The sequence below is a fragment of the Agelaius phoeniceus genome, chromosome 9 (assembly GCF_051311805.1).
Source record: "Agelaius phoeniceus isolate bAgePho1 chromosome 9, bAgePho1.hap1, whole genome shotgun sequence".
NCBI classification, from domain to species: Eukaryota; Metazoa; Chordata; class Aves; order Passeriformes; family Icteridae; genus Agelaius; species Agelaius phoeniceus.
In genome coordinates, this window is record NC_135273.1 from 9,823,733 (window position 1) to 9,844,636 (window position 20,904).

The 20,904-nt window shown below is 46.0% G+C and overlaps 1 protein-coding gene and 1 long non-coding RNA gene across 6 annotated transcripts in view; both read right to left on the bottom strand.

The window, feature by feature from the left end:
* Positions 1 to 8,786, bottom strand: part of SHOC2 (SHOC2 leucine rich repeat scaffold protein) — a 63,241-nt gene extending 54,455 nt beyond the window's left edge. The window contains exon 1 of one of the 3 annotated variants that reach the window (XM_054637144.2): positions 8,629 to 8,786. The gene's annotated coding sequence lies outside the window, so the exon portion shown is untranslated. Of the gene's footprint in view, positions 1 to 7,756; positions 7,897 to 8,205; positions 8,346 to 8,628 lie in introns of those variants that run through there. The other 2 variants (XM_077182889.1, XM_054637142.2) reach the window with 2 other exon arrangements.
* A 6,089-nt stretch (positions 8,787 to 14,875) lies between these two features.
* LOC129123294 (uncharacterized) lies at positions 14,876 to 20,327 on the bottom strand. Of its 3 annotated transcripts, none has more exons than XR_013183443.1 (4): positions 18,970 to 20,327; positions 17,278 to 17,435; positions 16,377 to 16,514; positions 14,876 to 15,134 (listed from the first exon to the last, which is right to left on the bottom strand). It is a non-coding gene; the product is annotated as an uncharacterized LOC129123294 (long non-coding RNA). The 3 variants fall into 3 exon arrangements; XR_013183444.1 differs by having other exon boundaries at positions 17,278 to 17,723; XR_008534671.2 differs by having other exon boundaries at positions 17,278 to 17,846.
* Between the last annotated feature and the right edge of the window lie 577 nt (positions 20,328 to 20,904).

Sequence of the window (20,904 nt, forward strand, 5' to 3'; positions counted from 1 at the left end):
TTCCAGGGCTTCTGAAGCAGAACACCTCACCAAAGGCAAATGCACATCTTGAGATGTGAGCAGCTGCTCCAGAAGAGAAAAACGAGTTCCTTGTTCTCCTCTCTCTCTCTCTTTTATTTTTACACAACCTGATTTTGAGGAAAACATTTGGGTTTTCGTTACCACAGGAGGGCAGGAGCATGTAATGCTCCTGTCGATTTCTTCTTGGAGACAGCAGAACAAACAGTGGGAGCTGGAATGCAGAAAGAGCCAAGTCACAGACCCCGAGCGTGATGGAAACTCAGCCCTACCAGCGGAGTTAACTGCTTGCTAATGAAGGCGTATGCATCCCATCTGCTGACTGCACAAGAGCTGGAATGGTTTCAAAACCAGCCCAAGACAGACATACCATCAAATATGTGATATGAACGTTGTGATCCATTGTCAGAAGTTTACCCCATGGATTTTGGCAGGGGTGAGTACAGACCCAGACACACACACGGGCACCGAGGTGACAGGGCACGAACAGTGCCCTTGTCACACGTTAACTGTCACTGCCCGGTGAGAACAGGAATCCTTCCAGAGGAATTTGTTTATTCATTAATTCTGATTTCAGGAGAAAGTTCTGGCTTGCACCCAGCAGCTAATTGGTTCAATAAACAGCATCTCAGTTTAGAAGAAGAAAACATGATACTACAGTGAGAACATGTAACTGAAACCTCGATAGCTGGGTATGACTTAGGGCTTCTCCAAAGAGCCACCCTGCAAAAAGATAAGTTTTAAAAGACAAGACAGGATACAGCCTAAATGCAAGAAACAACTACAAAGACTTATCTGAAGACTTCTTATGGGGAAAAGAGAAATTACTACTGTAAAAATGTCCCTAATGATGACCTAAAACATAGAAAATAAATTTATACATGAAATCACGGGGGGAAAAAATCCATCTTGTTGTATTTAAATTCAGAATTACAACTCATAGGTATAATACTTTTGTTCCCTCCTAGCTAGGCCTGTCACACACAGTATGCTATAAAGACAGCTGCCAAACAATTTTTTGAGTATTCCAAAAAGCAAATACATAGTCCATCGTGAAAAACAAATATGATTACCTGAAATCTGTGATCATATCTGCACACTGTCAGAGTCCAAAAGACCTGAACAGACTTACCAAAACAAAATCTGCTGCACTAAAACAAACTCCCAGGTATTTTCATTTGTGCTATTTACTAATACGAATTTCCCTTTTCATGAAATCTACAATTTTAAATTCAATAAAGCCCATGCAACTGCCAGTATTATAAAGTTCTCTTTAATAAGTAATATTTTTGGTTTTGTAAGTACTGAACAATAGCCATCAGATTTGAAGAACTATTAGAAAAGTAATTGTCACAATTTAACATATTAACAAGAACATTTGAGCTGAGGTTTCTTTTAACCCATGCATCCCTTCAATAAGAAATTTGTGCAAATGACTCCAAATTATGCATATTATATATTCTTGGCTTTAGACCCTTTGATTGTACAGTCATTTCTCTACATGTACCATTTTTAAAAGTCATGTACTCTAAGTGCTACATCAGAAGCAACAGCAAAATGGGATTTCACGGTAAATCCTTCATATTCTGCTATGATCAGCATTTTGCAGGACTACACAGATGAATTCTCTGTTAGCCCTCCACTTCCTTGTTTAGGAGGCCACTTTTTGCACTATTTCTTTTTATAAAGATCTATTTTTGACTGCAGGGGACTTTTGTTTACATATTAAGCCACCTGATGCCTCCAGGAGACATACAGTTCGCTCCTGAAGTCATTTTCTCTCTGCTACACACAGTAACTCCATGTAACCACACGCTTCTAAACAGGAGCTGGTATTTGCAGCAATCTGCAAAAGACTCCTGGCTGTGTAGTTATCCCTTGGAATTAAAAGAAATGCATAGTTCTGCTTTTCTGCAGCAGAGGGGGAAGGGGAATATAACAAAGCACAAAACTCCAACACCACAAATTCAGAAACACAACTTCTCATCTAATGAAGAGAATAATGATTGCTCAATTTTTTCTTTGCCTTGGTCAGCTGCAGGTTGAGTGGGGGCGGGGGGGGGGGGGTTGAGTTGGAGAGAAGCAGTGAGAGAGATTACAAGGTGTTCTTTTTTTAATGAGGATGGAATGATGCTAGATTAGGTCTAACACAAACAAAAAAGGAAGACTGAAGCTAAGAGTCTGAACCTTTCCATAGCACAATGCACTTTACTCAGCACCTGCTGTTGCACTGAACACAGAGCTTTAGCTAATTATCTATAGATTTACTACAACCTTCACTACTGTGCAATATAAGCTTTAAGTTGTGACACACTGAATAGGTTTCTTTTGTTTATAAAAGACAAGTCTATGCAACAGTTAAGAAATAGTAAAAAAGAGCTTTTGTTTTTTTTGCTCTGAGCCTTTTGACACAACATGAGTATTTCCTCCCAGGACAATTCTCAATAACCACGATTAATGCTGTGTATTACAAAACAGATAACAACTTTCAGCATCAAACAAATTTACAACAGTCAGGAATCTTATTATAAAGGAGACTGGACAGTTCACATGCTACAATTACACAGACCACCATTACTGGCAGTCACAGGACAGAAGCCTCATAACAAAGAGAAAGCAAAATCCCCTATTTGCCAAGATTTAAATGGCTGGGGCACAGGCAAGAGAAAGGAAAAGGAAAAGAGAGAAATCTGACTCCCCACGATCATTGCTGCACCTCAGCTACAAACAAATATCGGGCCCTGGTTGTTTTGGCTGCCAGTCAGGTATTTCTTCATAAAAGTAATAAATATACTAACTTTTCTTCCCAGTCAAGACAACATGCCAGACCAATGGATTGTTCTGACCATTCAAACTGTCATGAAATAACTCCTCAATTTCTGATTTATTACTAATTCCTATTAGGATGGAGACATTGAAAACACAGATCTAAATACAACTGCAAATCCTGAAGTGGTTTTGCCAGATTTCTTGATGTACTAAACCAACATTATCTGTAATATCTAATAGATAATTAAAATCCATATATATCTGTACATTAAGCATAGATGCACTACAGCTTAGTGTTCACAGGTATTGGGGTTTCAAGATTACTTTTATGCTTTCACATAACATTATTTAACCTTGCATTTTCATGTCCATCACTATATAGTTATTCTAAACTTCTAATAGACACAATTTTTTGACAGGTGAAGTGTTAAAAGTACTGTATTATAGTAATACATACGTTGTGTGTAGCACTACACAGAATACTTCATACGTAAGTGAATCGTCCATCATCATATAGAAGTCCTAAGTAAATTTAGGATTCCTGCAATGCTATCACTTACTGTTTCAGAAGACAGTTTCTGTAATTTTAATTCTTACAATAAGCTCATTCTCCATATCCTTAACCTGAATAACTCATACTGCTTTAATATGTGCAAACAAGTGGAAGAGTGACAAGCTACTAACGTCAGGTATATTAAAAAACCCCTAACATTTGATTTAAACATACCTTTCTTGCTGCAGTTTTCATACACTAAAACACAGAAGACAGAGTGAAGCCTAGGATTAAAACAAATTAGCCAAAAAATAGAAATACTAGTTTCATGTACTACCATTCCCAAAATCTGACACATTGCATTAATAAAAAGTGCAATTTTTGTGGCTTCTGTAGCCACAAGAAAAGCTGCATTCTCTGATGATACTAAAAAGTCTCTGTGCATCTATTATTCACTAAGAGTCAAGTACGTGATACCAATCACTGTTCTGTTCAACAACTCTGTAAAGCAAACTTTTGACAGACAGGTGATGGCAATCTGCCACCAGTTCCCAAAAAGAGTGTCTGCTTTCAGTCACATCCCTGTATCGACACTTTCAGTAAGTCAACAAATGTTTCAGCACCAAAACAACGGTGGCACAATGTTTCACATTCCTTATGTAGGAAATATTCTCACAGACCTCCATAGGATTTCTGGAATTAATGCAAAACAAAACCTCAAGCAAACATGTTTTGCAACCCCAAATATAGTGAGTTTAGAAATAGTTGGTGAAAAACTGCTAAAGCTTCAATTTTTTTTGCCTCCAAGTGCATGTATCAACCTGTGGGCTGAAAGGAGTGGGAGACTAGAACATAGCTAAGTTAAAATTGCACCTCATCACAAACAAGCCTCACTATTTAATAGGGATGCACTTCAGAACCCCTCTCCAAAGCAATACCAACCACGAACAAGATCTGTGCTACAGAAAGAACCTATTTTAAAGCCCAGCAGTCAAAGCAGTGAGTGAATTGAGATGTGCTGCAATATTTATGCAGCCATTATAATGCAAATGCGGAAGGTATTAGAAAGGCTATTTGCATTGGTGCACAGCCCCTTCAGTCAGCGCACAATGCCGACAGAAAGAACAATTAGGATGCATGCATAACAAAAAGCCTCCGACCACAGGGTAGGCAGCTCCACTGAACCGGATACAATATCTACGGGATCAACAGGGCTCCATGGAAATACTGCCTGCTGGATCGCACCGCACCTCTGGCTCACACTCAGAATATGAAGCGTCCCTGGGCACAAAAGCACGCAGACGATTAGCACAGCAAAGGTGAGGGCAAGCTACAACCAACTCCATGCGAGCACCAGCCTCATGTCTCACAGCACAGCGGCTGGGCTGGAGCACGGCTCCGTCCCCAGGGCTGCTCCTCCCGGCAAAACCCCCCACCACCAACACACAGCAGCAAACTTTCAACTTGGCTCAAAAATAGTACAGAAAATTCGGGGACGTACTTTCCTGTGGCAAAAAAAAAAAAAAAAGTGCTCTCCAGCGCTGGTTGAGACAGAAAGGGAGGCAGGCGTGCAAACCAGGATCCAATGCACATCCACTCTGAGAACAAACTACGCTTTTGTAGAGAAAGCAAAAAGCAAACTAATAGACTCAAGTATTTACCTTTTTTTTCTAGCATGTGCACCTTAATGGTAAAACAATACTAAAACAACCAAGTATACAGCCAAGCCAGATTGTTTTAAAAAGTTCTTTCACCGTGCATCCTAGTATTTATCTACACCAATTCACAGCCTCTTCATATATCCACAGCAGTCAGCATGTCTGCAATTACATGATGGGCTCTGTTCTCTCATTTCTCTTGTAGAGCAATATGGATAAAGCACCTCTTAAACTGCGACAATCTTAAAACTGTCTAAAACACCACACGGCAGAAACTCACTTTTTTTAAAGAAATTATAAACTGTCCATAATTTCTATACAAAAGATACATTACCTGGAGGTCAACGATGGGAAAAAAATCTTAGTAATTAAAATTCCCTTTTCATCCAGAGACCTGGATATCCTGAAAATGCCTTTATTGAACCAAATTTGATGTTGGAGAATTCCCAGATTTATAATAGTACATGATGTGTATTTTGCAACAGAGTCAAGGCAAAACAATGCAGCAAAAAACAAGCGAATTAAGGTCAATGGCTAATACAGCAAACATTAACTTGCTTATTATATCAACCTGTTACATTTTATCCATTTTGTAACACAGCAAGACCACTGTATCAAACAGACTAGACTATGTCGGCCAGTACAGTTTCCACGAAAACGAGAGTTCTTTTTATCTGTGTCATCAGTTGTAACTGGCTTTTTAATCTTCTCTACTGCATCCTCCCCAGCCCTCTCACACACACACAAACCCACCAAAAAGCAAGAGGCAGAAACATCTCCTCTGAGATGCAGTTGCATGCAGTAAAAATAAATACAAGGTATTACGACAACAGAGCGAAAAGCAAGCCTCACTTCAATTAAAAGAGCATCCACTGAAAAATAAAACCAAAAGCAATGAGCCTTGAAGCGTTCTGGGTGGGAGATGCCGCTGGTCACGCTGAACTGGAGGGTACGGTGGGCTGGACATGAGGACATGGCACCAGCTTTTCCTGTACCCAGGAACAGCACAGATATCCCAAATCCAGGTGCTGGGGAGGGCAGGGGCAAGGTGGGCACCAGGGACAGCCTTCCCAGAGGCTGTGGTGGGACACGGGAAAGGACAACCCTGCCTTCCCCTCCCACACACAGAAGTTTTCATCTTTCCTCAGACACGGAGGAGAATCTGCTCCTAGAGAGACATGGCTCCTTCCTAGCACCCACCCAAATTCTCCACAGTGATGTTTTGGAACTACTGAGGTCTCTTAAGGCAGTTTTATTTCCTTGCTACCATACTAAACCTTCCCAAAACAGAGCTTTGTTATTCACTGCGCTTCCTCAGCCTTGTGAAGAAGGGATCACAGAATGTGATCCTTATTTCAAACAGGCAGAAGATGCTTTGACAGCCCTAATTCAATTACCATGCATGAGCACCGTGCCCGCACACAAGCATCTACATCCACCTATTTCACGGGTGCTGGCCACAGCTGCCGGCTCGGGGTGACACGCCAGGACTGCCACACACACGCTGCTCCAGCAGAAACATGCTTTTCTAGAAAGCCACAGCCAAGTGACAATCAATCCAAGGGTTTCCTAAAAGGCACACGCACAGCAGTGATCTTCCGAGCAATTAATCTCTGTGCACGGGCTAACGGCGCAGGGAGACAGCTGGAGAAAATAATCCTCGTCTGAAGGAATCCCTTCAATCACACAAAATTCCTGGAGGAGAATACACCCATCAGTGCGATTAAAGTGTCAACATAACAAAGGAACGCCCCTCCCAGCACCTCCTGCCTTACAGATATGCCACGCTGGAAAGGAAAAACTACACCAGGAAAAACTACACCGGGAACAGCAGCTACTCACAACCAGAACTGCTCATGGATCCTCCCTTGCCATCACCACAAACAAAAAATGCTGAGGATTGTTTCTAGAAAGAGCACACAGAGGGACGTGGAAGAAGACAGCATCCTCTTTGAGGATCCCTGAGTATTCCTCAAAGGAAAGCTGTGGACACAAGGAGAGCTTTGTCTGGAATCATCTTTGTGTATTACAAGGTTACATATAAAATTAGTTTTGCCTAATGTACATGCTCTGCCTTGCCACATGTACAGAAATGCTGATGGCCGACAAACAGCCTAAAATTAAAGGAACACGGCTTCAAATTAGGAAAATTATCTCCCATTTTACTTATCCAGAGCAAGGAATAATTACATAGAAAACAAAATAGTGAAATCCAAAACATTCAAGGTGAATTAAGATGATAAGGGTGTTACTAAAATTAAAATGTATGCACAGTACTGTAATAACAAATTCATAAGATACTGTAAATCTTTCCCAAAACCAGATTAAGTTTATATCAAGATCACCATACAACATATGCCTAAAATATGGCTGTAAATAAGCGTGATTTAATTTGACCACCACCTACTTTAAGCCCTTGATTTTATAAACAGAAGTATATCATAATGATTAGTGATTAAAAAAAAAATAAAAACAACAAACCAACACACACAGTTTAGGAGGTAAAAAGAACAATATATAAGGTCAAGCAAGTAAACAAGAAACAGTAGAAAATTAAGACCCTGAAAGTGATTACCAAAACCATCTTAACTTCTATTCTGACAGTCAAAAAAATCCCCACCAAGTACTGCAGCAACGACAATACACACAAATACAACTCCTTGATCGTTAGTATTCTGCCTCAAAAGTCTGCACATGTGCAGAACTCAGTGCTTCCACAGTCCCATCTCAAAAACACAACTTAAAAGATTACCAGTACTATTTCAGCACTTCACAATTGTTTTCTCACACACGGTGACGTTTAATTCCATGTCCATACCTGCTCCTAAATAGGATGGACAAGTGAAGCAGCAACACAGTTTCACCAAACTTCAGTTCTGCTGAATTGCTGTGCAGCTCACGCCCAGTCGCAATTTTAGTCAAGGCGGCCGTTCACCTTACTAAGGTTACTACAGCTTTTGGAGCATTTCCTAGGGAAAGACACGAACAACCCGGTGAAGACGCCTTCTACAGCCACAAATATACGCGGGAAGCTGTCACACCGCTTTTCTCTGTCACACCTCTCTGTTTTAAATACCGGGAAAATCACCTGGCTAGACAGGAAGGCGACGACTTTTGAAACGAGGTTCTGTCTCTGTGGCTCCATCAGAACTGCCACAATAAATACATGGGGTGAAACAGGAAAAGAGCCTCACGCCTGTGCGAGAGGGTGGGGGACGCACTGACACGGGCAGCGCTAATCATTACCCGCACGCCGGTAATCATTACCCGGAGCGCCGCCGCCACTACACACACGCCAGTTCGCTTCAGTTTCTCCGTGCCAGCTCCCGGCACCGAGAGCTGGCGGCGAGGAGGAGAGGTGAGGCTGTAAGACGGAGCTTCCTCCTTTCTTTTTGTTGTTATTGTTGTTGTTGTGGCGGTCGCTGCCATCGCCCGGCAGCCCCTCGGCCGAGCCCCGCGGGGGCGATGGCCGCCCCCGGCCCGGCCCGTTCCGCCCCACCTGCGCCGGGCCCCGCGGACCGGGCGGGGCAGCCCCGCCGGGGCGGGCACGGGCTCCCCGCCGGCCGCCCCGCCGCCCCCACCTGCGCCCCGGCCCTCCCCGCCTTTGTGCCCGCGGCCTCCCGCCGCCCCCGGCCACCGCCCGCTGTCAGCCGCCGCCCGGCCGAGCCCCCCGGCCCGCCCGCCCCGTACCGTGCGGCTCCGCCATCCTCCCGCGGCGCGCTCGGCACCCGCTCCGCGCCCGGCCCTGCCCTGCCGGCCACCGTCTGTGCGCACCGAGCCGTCACGGGACCGCCCGCCCACGGCCCTCCCGCGGCTCTCGGGGCGGGCCCGCCGAGCGCGGACACCGAGCGCTTCCAGGTTACGGCGGAAGCGCCGCGTTGCCCGTGGCGACGGCGGGAGCGGGGCCGTGAGGGGCCGTGCGGGGCCGTGAGGGCCGGAGCCCGGGCCGGCTCCCCGCGGGGTTCGGGCAGGGCTCCCCTGCGCTGTCCCATGGCGGTCCCTGGGTGGGTGCCCGGCTCCGCAGACCCCGCCGAAAGCTGCCGTCGGGCCAGCGCTGCCGGGATGCCCCCCGGTGCGGAGGGCAGCCCGTAACTCGGTCGGTGACCCAGTGCAGTTCATTGAAGTGTTACAGCAAACAGGAGGTGTTTTCCTGCCGTTCCAACAGCTGGATGGCGAGCTGGCCCCCAGCGCAGCCAGGATCGGGAATCCTGGAGGGATGGGTGCTGTGGAGCGGCTCTCCTCAGTGCTCCTGCTGCAAGGCGCCTTTAGCTGCTGAGACACCGCCAAAGAAATGGACATGGGCACCGCGACAAGCCCGTGTCTCCTTTTGCGACAAAATCGGGACCATCCCCCGCTGGCAGCTACTGTAACCTCGGACCAGTGCGCTGACTCCTCTTCCTGAGCAGACAGCTCAGGCTAAGCCCAAGCAAGCTGCCTTCGCGAGGGATACCACAGGGTGACAACCACACCTCTGCGTAGACAAATATACCCAAGTGTGACAGAGCACCTGCCATCAGTCGCCCTTTCATTTAGGAGGGGCTTTAAAAGCAATTTCCTTGACGACTTGTTATAACAGATCTTTCAGTATTTTGCTGAGAAAGGTTTAGCTTTTTAATGCTAAGTTCTCAGGTGGTTGCAATCAGTTCCCCTTTGAAGCCTTGATGGATTCTGCACTGCAGTAGCATCTCAAATTTATAATTTCTAAATATGTTCAAATTAATAGGAGTCTAGTAATTGATCTCAGTACTTGCTAGTCTGGACTGGCTCACGTTCAGCTACTTCAGCAGAATCAAAACCATGAGTAAATTTGGGAGCCACGTCAGATAGTCAGATCTGAGTATCTGCTATTTCCATCAGATTTCTTACAACTTTTGGCAATCATCTGGGCTACTTTCAGTGAAACAAGGCTATTCACATTCAATTATCAAATACCAAAATTGTGCCAATTGCCTTTGTGTGAGTCTTTGGCAAACCAGACAGTTCAATGTGGTTATGTGGGCTTTTACTAATAAATGCTGGACAGTATTAAAAGCAGAATTGGATTTTTAGCATATTGGGTCACAAGACAGAAACCAGTTGAAATTTCCTAGTGACAATATTTCTTACACTGACTGGATGTTTATTTGCTGTTATTAATCAGTAAGACTTCATTGTGGACTGTGCAGGATCCTCTACAAGACATGGAAATACACACTTTGCCTTGAGAGCTTGGAGTCTGAAAAAAATGTTTCTTGTGTGACTTAATTTGAACACAGCCATTTGCATTAAAAGACTGTAGTGTTGTAGGGAGGATCTGAATGTTTTGTCATGAACCTTTATATTTCTTAGGGCCTTTGTGTGCAAAGTGTCACTGCCCAGTTGCCTCAGCATTGAAATATTTACCAAAGATATGTGCTACATGTACTCTGGTTCTGTTAGAGACTCTACTTCTGCTTCCACTCACTTTGCTTTAAAAAAAATATTATGTGAAATCTAAAGAAATGTTCCTTTATACTCAAAACCTCTGATTTGTTCTGAAAAGCTGATATAAAGCAGAGCAGGACAATTGTCACAAGAGATAAATCAGCCAAGAAATTTACACTGCTAACTCCACCCTTCTGCTGCAAATCCTTAAATGTGTCATATGAGATTAGACTGATACTATGAAAATACTTGTGCCAGCAATCAGAACTAACAGACATTTTTGCAAAGGCAGAATTCATGCATGAAAGATTTGTTTTTAATCTGCCCAAATGGAGTAGGTAATTTTGTACCCTCCTCCTGGATGCTGGAAAGCTCAGCACCAACCTACTCCCAGTCTCCATCAGCAATGTTTGTCCTCAGATCTCATTGGCACAGACCTGTCCCAGAGCAGAGGGTGAATATAAGAGTCCACAATCCTTACAAGCATTAGTGAAGGGTCTCTCAGGATCAGGAGACTGTTGTCCCAGAAACCCCACAGGACTGTACAAGCACCTTGAACTTTGCCATCCACACTGAAACAAGCAGGAGGAGAAATATAATTAAAGAGCATTTCATAACCTACATGGTTCTGAATTAAGGTTTCACTGGCAATTTTGTTTGGACATTGCCTAACTTTTAAAGGCTTGGCTTTGCAACATTCATAATGTTCCTGTAACACCTGTAGCATTTCCTGTGCTCCTGAAAAGGACAGCTGTTGGTGCAGGATCATGCAGCATCACAGCACCTCCATGGGCCATCAGCTGTGTCCCCACCCTTGTGTGTCCAGCACAGACTTCTACCCCTTTTACTGACAGAGAAACAGCAGCAGTGGCTGTTATCCTCCATCCAGACCAGCAGCAGAGGGGGATGAGTGTTGGAATTTGGATTATTCAGTAGATTCATAATACCATTCCTAAGGCTATTTAGTATTTACACAGTTGTCTCAAGCATGTTTCTACAAAACAGTGTGATTTATTAGGAGCTAGCTCTTACACAATGAACTAAAATAAAGCAATTAATTAGTTAAGCTTGCTTAAGCCGACCACAAGATCAATCTAGCAACTTCAGAATCATCTTTGATCGAATTGAGATACCTCTGATATATAGTCCCACTTGCCTTTTCTTAATTTAGTGGCTGCCAGACTAATGAATTGACCCTTTCTCCCTCAGTCATGTGGCCTTTTCACTACCTCCTCCCAACTGTAAAGTTTTTGTCATCCAACAGCCCGAAAGCCTGCTCTCCTCCCCCAGGCAGGCAGCTGCTGCTGCCTCAGCCAAGGACACTCAGCTCCAGTGGTTCCTGTGCTGCTGCTGGGGCAGACAGCACAAGAGGCAAATTCTTTGCTGGCTGAGCCAACATGAAGCCCAGCCTCAGGGAAACTCTGTTCTACTTCCAGCTCTGCAAGTCAGGATGTCCCAGCAGGCAGAGCCCGTGGTGCCCCTCTCCACCCACACCCCCTGCTCAGCCCCGCGTGGGGCTGCTTCCCACAGCTCTCCCCTGCTACTCCGTTCCCTCCCTGCTGCCTGTGCCCCACCTCTACTCTCAGACCTGGATCACCTGTTTCTTCCCCAGACTGTCCCTCCTTTCCTAATCCCCAACAGGGCCTCCAACTTTGGTTCCCCGTGCCAGGCCCTAGTCCAGTCTCTTGTCTGGTTCTTCATGTCACTATGAACTATGCCTATCCCCCTGACTTTCCACTCTCTTCCTTCTTCTTTCTTGGTACTGAAGTTCTGCTGTGTCTTCTGTCTGTCAGTTCCTTGCCAACCAGTCTCAACATAAAACTCTAATTCCCAGTTGTTCTTTCTTTCTGTATCTCAGTCTCCCACTATCATGTCTCAGATCTCAAAATTTCACGCTAGATTTTGCCTTCCTCTCATCTACACCTCCATCTATGTAGACCTTCCTGTCACATCCTATTCCTTTCCCTTGAATTGTCAGTTTACCAGAAGTTTGGCTTCAGTCTCTTGGCCAAGGGTTGCAAGGGGTTAGTTATTCTGAGGGATAGAAGCATGTTTTGAAGGCTGATGGCACAACAAATCCCATTTAATTTTGTGAGCACCATGCCCATCATGGAAATAGTGAATGCCTTTGTCATTCATTTCTGTCTTCCCCTCGAATGGCACCTTGGCTCCACTGCCTTTATTATGAGTAGACAAAAACTGGGAAGGCTGGACCACTTGGCAGAAGGGGAGAGAGGAAGGCACAGAAACCAAACCTGGAAGATGCCCATGGAGAGAGCCATGGCAAAGCCAGAGCCCTTGTCAATGTCTGGAAGCTGATCCTCAGTGCACTGGCTGACACCAAGCTCTGTCCCATTGAAATTGGACTCTGACCCCCCAGAGTAAAAGCTTCTGCTTGGGGCAGGATGCCTTTGCAATACAAAGAGGGATGCAAAGAAGGGGAACCTCAAAATGTGGTTCTCTGTTGAAGGACTACAGTACAATAAGATGTTGCTATTTTTACTGTCACTTCCTTTTATATATTCAGAGCCAGGTCTGCTTACTTGAGTGACAAGAAGTTATTTTTCTTTTTTCTCCAACTGTTTTTACAAGCAAATGTATGATAAAAGGACAGAGTATCTATGTTCTCAAACACAAGCAGCACAACTTAGGATTTTAGAACTACCATATAAAAACTAATTCTGGTCCTACCAGCTTCTACTTTCAACTCATTAGCCACCTATCCATGTCTGTTAGCAATTTTTATAAAAGGCTTCCTAGGTCTTACAAGAACTCCTCTAGGTGGAAAGACAGGACATATCAGCACTGAAGCAGCACATCCAGAATGTCATGCATGAACTTATTTTCTTATTTACCCGTATGAACACAAACTTTTTGCACTATGTGCTGTGTCCTAACTGCCAACAGTTCTTCAGTTTGCTCAGAGCAAGGGAAAACTACAAATCCAGCAGGCTATCAAGCAAGCTAATCTTCAATTATACAAACGGAGAGTCAACCAGTTCAAACAATTTATCTTTCAAAGTCAACACAACAAACAACAGAAACAAGCAAGAGCTTTTTCATTCACAACAGACAATAAACTGTATTTTTTAGTGTAGCTATTCTAGAAAGGATAGTAACAGCTGTTAGAAACTCCTATTTTCCTCTGCAGTGAAAGATAGGGCAAATTAAAGGCTTCAGTTGCCTGTACTTTGAAAGAGGAGAAAGGCCAGAATGAAAACTCAGTTAAACTGAAACAGATGCTGATTATTCCAGCTCCAGTCAGGACAACCATGAAGAAACCAACCTTTCTTGGTTTAATTTTCCTTTCTGGTACTTGCAAATCCATTTCTGACATCCCAGGGTAACTCAAAAGGACAAAACAGGATCCAACAGGACTTCCTGTGCTCTGGTAGACAAGCTTTCTTAGCTTTGGTCTGCAGCACCTGAATTTCAGTAGGTAGTGTGGCTTCCAAGGACTAACCACATCCAGGTCTAGTATAACTCCCACAACTAAAGGGCAAGAGGGGATGAGTATTCTCAAAAGTGAGTTTAAATCTACAGAAGTTGAGCTTCCTCTGTAGTCAGTAAGATAAGCCCAGTGCTTAGGCACTCTGAATCACATTCTGAAGAAATCACTTTTTCCATTGACCTCATGCAGACCCTGGGGAGTTGAGCTTTCCAAGGGAAAAGCCACTTCCTCCCCAGGAAAGTGCATTCAAGTCTAAGTGGCCCTGGGTTCACCAGCTTTTCACATGGCTCACGAGCTGCTGGAGTGCTGTAGGTCTGTGCCTGCAGGTGGTACAAGGCATCTCCTACCATTGTACCTGTTTCCCTTGGCTCTCATGGCAGCCTTCTAAAAGAGGCTGGCACCAGTACTGTGGTGTGGCTCAGATTTCATTTGCACTGCATGTTGTTTCATGCCTTCAGAGATCCCTGCAGATTAGTACCAGGCTGACTGGAATGGCACGGTGCACAGGAATGCGAGGGCAGCCCAAGCTTTTCTCTGCTCAGCTTCATACAAGGGCATATCCTGACTCCATTCCACATAAAAGAGGGAGCAGGCTTCCACCTCCCTGCTGTCCTCTCTGATCTTCCTGCTCTCAGCAGCCACAAGAGTGGCAGAGTAGCCCCTCCTTCTGAGACAGAGCCTGACCACAGCCAGCTCTTGACTGTATCATTTCAGCTGATAAAGGTGTGAAGCTGAAGGAAGGAGGCTCCCGCAGTAGCCAAGAAAGAGGAAAGGTCTCTGGCAGTGGTGACTCCAGGAAGGCAGAACAACTTTATTACAGGCTTTTTTGAGATTGCTGTAAACACCTCACCTGTGTCCTAAAAGTGGCTGGGAGTGGCAGCACGTCCATGCTGAGCTGTGTGAAACAGCTGCCCCTGCCCAGGCACGTATCACTGCCAGCAGGTTAACCCAGGCCACAGGCACAAGCAGTTTTCCTTGGGATTACAGCTTGTCACTGCTGCCAGCCCTGCTGCCTGAAATGTGGAAGAAGATGAAGATCAGCTGAATAGGGGAATCTCCAGGAAGACAAACAAACACAACCCTCATTCGCATCCTCACAATCAGAAAAATATTCCTTAAGAGTGACCCAGGAAGAAGAAGTTGAGTTTGAATAAAATATTTGCCTGTTGGTCTTAATAGCTGCAGCTCTATTATTTTCTCTTCCTCTTCAGAATGCCAGCAGGGATTGAGTGCTGGAGCCAGGGATGTATTTCCTGAAGGGTGACAAACAGCAATAAAGCCTAAAGTCAGATCCACACTGAAATTCTTGCATAAATTGCTCCTTCCTGAAGAAAAGAGATGGCTGAAAAATAAAATCAGAAAGCAGCATGAAATAAGTAATCCTACAGTTCAGTTACAGGAAGTGAAAAGAACAACCCCAAAAATCAGTCAAGGAACACACCTGTAAAGGGGGGTTTCAGCTGAGGATTTCTAAATAAAACCCTGAAAACTAAATCATTCAGGTGCAGATAGATCTTCCAAAAGGACATCATTAAACTCCTTCTGCCCAGAGCCATGAAAACTAGAGCATAGTGCCAGCAACCCTAACATTTACTATTATTGTCATAGTGCACCAGAGCCTTGATCTTTGTGTGGGGGGCTGTACAAGAAGAGTGTTCTGATTCAGAGGCTGAAAGCCAAGTGTAAGACCAGAAAAATGACACATATTTGTCACAAGCACAGGGAGCATGAGAGAAGAAAAGCAGACAGAGTTGCCAGGTTTTTTTATAGGCCATACAGACAAGGAGTGTCAGAGAGAGCTCAGAAAGATTATTTTTCCAACACACATTATTAAGAGCCTGGTAGCAAGGACGGGAAGAAGCACAGAGATGTTTGAAATGGCAGCAGGTAGGCAGTGGAACTGGTCATCACAAGCTGATCTTGGGAAAAGAGCTGATATCCCAGTAATACTCTGGAAGAGATGAACAGGGATGGGCTGGGGAAAGATGGGTCTTGAAGAGGAAGGAGCAGCAAAGAGAGAAGGGCTAAGAACAGTCCTGCATTGTGAGGACAAGGGCTTGGTTATCCAAGAGTTTTCTTTCCCTCTCTTGTTTCCCAAGGGGAGGAGCGGTGTTTCAAGGGAGAATAATACAATCATTTCATTGTGTTTAGAGATTTATGGTTTGACTTTACCATGTGTTAAAATATTGATTCTCTTTCTAACGTATGCTTGAGATATTGACAATGGTTTTTTTCTCTATAGAAGACTGACTTCTGCAAACAAAAGGTGGGACTTGATGGTAGGATGTGCCGAGGATGGGTAAAAACAAAGTGATGTAAGAGAAGCACAAGTCTCGAATTTCTTCCACTCAATTAAATGAAGATAGCAAGAGAGACACAGAGCAGTGTGTGGTGCTGAGAAGCTGGAATAATTAAACAATAATCTGACAGACGGTGCACTTACGGGCAATTACAGCAAGCCTCTGCTGGCACTCCAGGGCACAGGGCCAAAGACTTAAGGGATTCAAACCACACAAGTAGAGCAGTAACCTACTAGAAATGCCAGTGTAGAACATTTGGCTTAGGAGCCCAGAATGGGACTTACATGGAGCCAGGTCTCTGCATTTACCAGGTGTTAGCAGGAAGAGCAGCCTGTCAAAAAGCTGTGTCTGTGTCCCTTGGATAATGCATTTCCAGGCACGTCTCCTTGCCTTTTGCATACAGCTTGAGGATCTGCATCAAACTGCACCAAACAACAAACTTAAAATAAGTATATTCAGAAAGCTCAGCTAAAAAAAATCATTTGTCTGTCAACTTCCTTTCAAAAACAAGGACTGGGTTAAACACCAAGCAATCAAGCTTGAGGCTCTGAAGGCATTCGGGATTCCCACAGGGAGCCATGCCAGGCTTTCTGTTCCTTGCCTTACCCCACCCAGTAAACCCAAACCACCTTCCTCCTCCTCCTCTCTCTGAAGCTGGGCTCTGTGTCCCAGGGTACCACTCAGCAGCTTCAGGGACAACTGCATGAAATCTGCAGGTGTATTTCTGAAAGCACTGGGATGCATTGTTTACCAAATGCTGCCACACTACATTTCTGATCTCATCAGCACATAGAGAGGTGAAACAAGCTCTAGAATTTGAGAAAAGAAGAAAAGAGAGAGAGATCCAAGTGGAAAGCAAACATAGATCAGGTGCTGTTAAAAGCTTCTTAAACTGTCAACAAAGTATTTACTTAAACTCAGAACAGAAAGTCAGCTTCAAGATGGGTAGTTCTCATCAAAGTGGCTTTATTTTTAAATACCCCATGTCTGGAGCTGCATGATTATACAGGACTCTGAACCAAATTTTTGCTTTTAAAAGTAAGAACTTGATTCCAGACTTTCCTGTCGTATGGAAAACATGAACTTGAAAGGCTTAAAAAGCAGAAGGAAAATAAAAAGCATTTTAAATGTATAAAGACAAAACCCAAGCCTCATAAACAAATGGGACTGGCAACATTGCTTCACCTAAATGCTTTTTTCTTCTACTTAGTAGGAGATGTTTCTCAAGACTTGAAATAAGTGTTGTTTTGTATCTGCAGGGCTTTCAGCAAGTGGCTGCCAAATTACGAAACCCTCTGGATTCCAGCAATGCACATCTCTGCTGTCTGCTGCACTCAGAGTATCTGGGAACAGGAGGAGGAAAACAAGCTTATCATTTATAAAATTATTGCTGGTTTTGTGGCTGTGAGGCTCTCTGCAGTGCACAAGAATAACTTGTTTGTGACATCAGTAAAATAAGGATGTGCCACCTAGAGCACGTTGTCCTCTCCGTGGATACCACGCTCAGGCTTTCTCAAATAACACCAGGCTTCATCCCGAGGTCGAGTCTCAGGACTCTGGGAAGCTTCATGCCATGGGGACACAACTTGAGACCTGGGTACAAGGACAGTCTTGTTCTGACTTCTTCAGCCCTGTGGAATGGCACCAAGATAATGCACTGACTCAGCACAGTTCCACTGCAAGTGCACGGTGCTTTTCCCAGATGGAAGGGTTTTGGCAAAAGCTTCCCAGCTATTCCTGGGAACTGGAAAGGCCTGTGAGAGAAATGAATGGGTGCTTGAGCACATGTCAACCCCAGAGGCCAAAAAGGTCAAAAAATGGGGTATAACTATGAATAAATACCAGCCTTACTCAAAACTAAACCCAGTCCTGTTTTTAAGGCACTTTGAAAAGTAGGATATTAAGCTGCATGCCCATGCCTCCTTCCTCTCTCTCATCTAGACTTCCCAGTCATGAAGGTGGTAACTATGATTTTTTTTTCCCAGGAAAGGAAAAAAGGAAGGAGCTGTCTTAAAAACAGACTTACTAGAAACTGTTGAAAACAACCTCCACAATCACGCCTGTCCCAGTGCTATCAGCTTCCTAGATAGGCTGCCAAGCTGGCATTTGAGTAGCTAAGAAAATGGATCTAGTACAGGATGCCAGACTTCTCAGTCACTAAAATGCTCAAGCAACAAACTGAGCTGACCATTGTTTCTTATCACCAAGCAAACAAACCCTGTTGGCAGGAAAACTGCTTTTGGAAAGTGATTCTCTGCACAACTGAGATGGGCTCCAAATGCAAGTGTTCACATAATGCTGGACTCCAGGTGGCCTTGGCACTGTGAAGGACACTGGCAAAAAACCTGGCCTACAATTTTATTTCAGCATCTTGCTTTCAGCTCATTTCTGTTGCTCTGCAGGCCATATTTGCTACCACAGGAATAACTCCTGCTTTCACAGTGTAAAGTTTTCAGTCATAACTGGGTATCTTTTATGTTCATTTTTAGCCATAGCCATATCTAAGATACTGGATCGGTTCTTACAAACAAAATGACAAACATCTACAAATAACTGATCTGCAAATTGCATGTACTGTTTGAAATCCCCTGGTCTAAAAACATCCATCATAAAGCGGTGTCTTGTCCTTTCCCTTCCAGGCAGCAAAAAATACTGTCTGGCACATGGAAAAGCACATTAGACAAAGGAACTTTTCCCACTGAAATCAGTGGGAATGCTTCTGAGCACTTCAAGGGGTAGAAAAGGATGTCCCCAGCAAGCACATCCATTTCACAGCCTCACCAACGCTGATATTCTGACCTGAAAGTGGAATATGTGAGTAAGGCCAAAAAGGCCAATATGTGAGTAAGGAATATGTGAGCAGCCCAGGAGAGTTACCTTTGGCCAGCTCCACAAAGAGGGAGGAGGAGCCCTGCTCCCAGGCTCTGTGGGTTCTGCTGGCCTCCAACCCAGCATCAGGAGAGGCTTCCAGCGAGGTGGAACCGGGTACCTGAGGGATTGTCAGCTTCCTCCTCTAGGTTGCCTAGAGGAAAAAGGAAATGGTTCTGGAACAATGCAGACAAAGGCTTTAAATAACTGTCAGAGAGGTGCCACTTACTGGAAGTTAAAATTTTATCACTACTCTCCCAGCAAACCTTGGATCCCACAGCTGACAGGTCTCACCTGAACTAGCAGAGGGAAGGAAGCACCCAGACAGCCACCACCAAGGCAAAATGGAAAACAACTATTAGCAAAGATCATTTTCCACCTGATTTTACTCATCCACTGCCATCCCTGTGCATAGAAGGAAGCCAGATCTCAATCCCAGCACACTGAAAGGAGCCAGGTTAGCAGGATTACCAGCCTGAGCTGCCAATCCCCAGGCGCACAGGGTGTGCAGGGCACACAGGCAAGCTCATTAGCAAACTCTAAAATTACAACACATCCCGGCGTCGGGGCTCGCTGGGGCCCAGGACGGGTGAATCCCTCCCGGCCCCTCCCGGGTTACACGCGGCTCCCCGGGGGCTTTCCCAGGGAAGCTGCTCCCGGTGCAAAGATCCCGCAAAAGGAGAACCCTTGTGGGGGATCCCGTCAGGTTCGGCGGCATTTGAGCCCTCAGCGTTTAAGAAGACAGCGGCTTTTACTGCTGTTTACATGTCAAACAGCAGCGTGATTCACAGCGCGAATCCCGAGGCGCTGCCTGGAAACGAAAACCGGGACGCGTACGCCCTGGCCACGCCCGTCTGCTGGACGGTGTTTGGTGGGGATTTTATTTACAGAATCAGAAAATAAACCATAAAAGCGCCTCAAAGCCTGAGTTCCGCGGCGGGCCCTGGCGGGCGGGCAGGCAGCGGCTCGCCGGGCCGGGCAGGCCCGCGCAGGTGGGACGGCTCCGCCCCAGAGCAGAACCCGGCACAGCTGAGGCGGGGAGCGGCATCCTAGAATCCCGGGACCAGGATAGCCCCGGAGGAGCCGCTCCCGTCGCGCCCGCGGCGGCCCCGGAGCAGCTCCACGCCAAAGACTACAGTTCCCAGCGCGCATTGGGGCAGCCGGAGCCCCGTTAAGCCTACCACTCCCAGCACACACCGGGGGGGCACGAGAGGGGTGCGTGGGCGTGGCGCCGCGCAGTGCAAGCTGGGAGCTGTAGTTGGCCCCGGGGCCGGGGCCGTGCCGGAGCCGCCATGCCGGAGGGGACGGGAGTGCTGCGGGAGGTGCTGCCCAAGCAAGGTACGGCAGCGAGCACCGCCCGACCCTGCCCGGCACTCGCTCACGGCCCTTCTCTCCCTTTGCAGGGCAGCTCTCGGTGGAGGACACGGCCGCCATGGTGCTGTGCAAGCCCAAGATCCTGCCCCTCAAGTCGGTGTCGCTGGAGAAGCTGGAGAAGCTGCAGAGGGCGGCGCTGGACGCGGCCCAGGCGGCCGAGGCTGCCCCGCCGCCGTCCGCGGGGGCCGCGCCGCCCCGGCAGTAGCGCGGGGAGGGTCGTGCCCGGCGGCGCCCGCGATCGGAGGTACCGCTGTGGAGCGGGGCTGCCGCTTAGTGCGGCCTGAACGCGGGCGGGGGTGCCGGCTGGGCGGGGAGGCCGCGCGTCGGGCGCTCGCGGTGTAGGAGTTGCGCTGGCCGCTGCCCTGGCGCTGCTTTAAAACGCGTCTGTAGAGGTACCAGAAAAGGAAAGCGGGAGGAGGCGAGTTCCACAACCTCTGCTCCCAGCCGGGCTTACCAGACCTGCTTGGCTCCTAGAGCACAGCATATTCCCGGCCCTGGAATGGCTATTCCAGCATTTCGGAACGCCTGAAATCTTGACGTGAAACCGAAAAACAAAGGAGAGGCTCTACC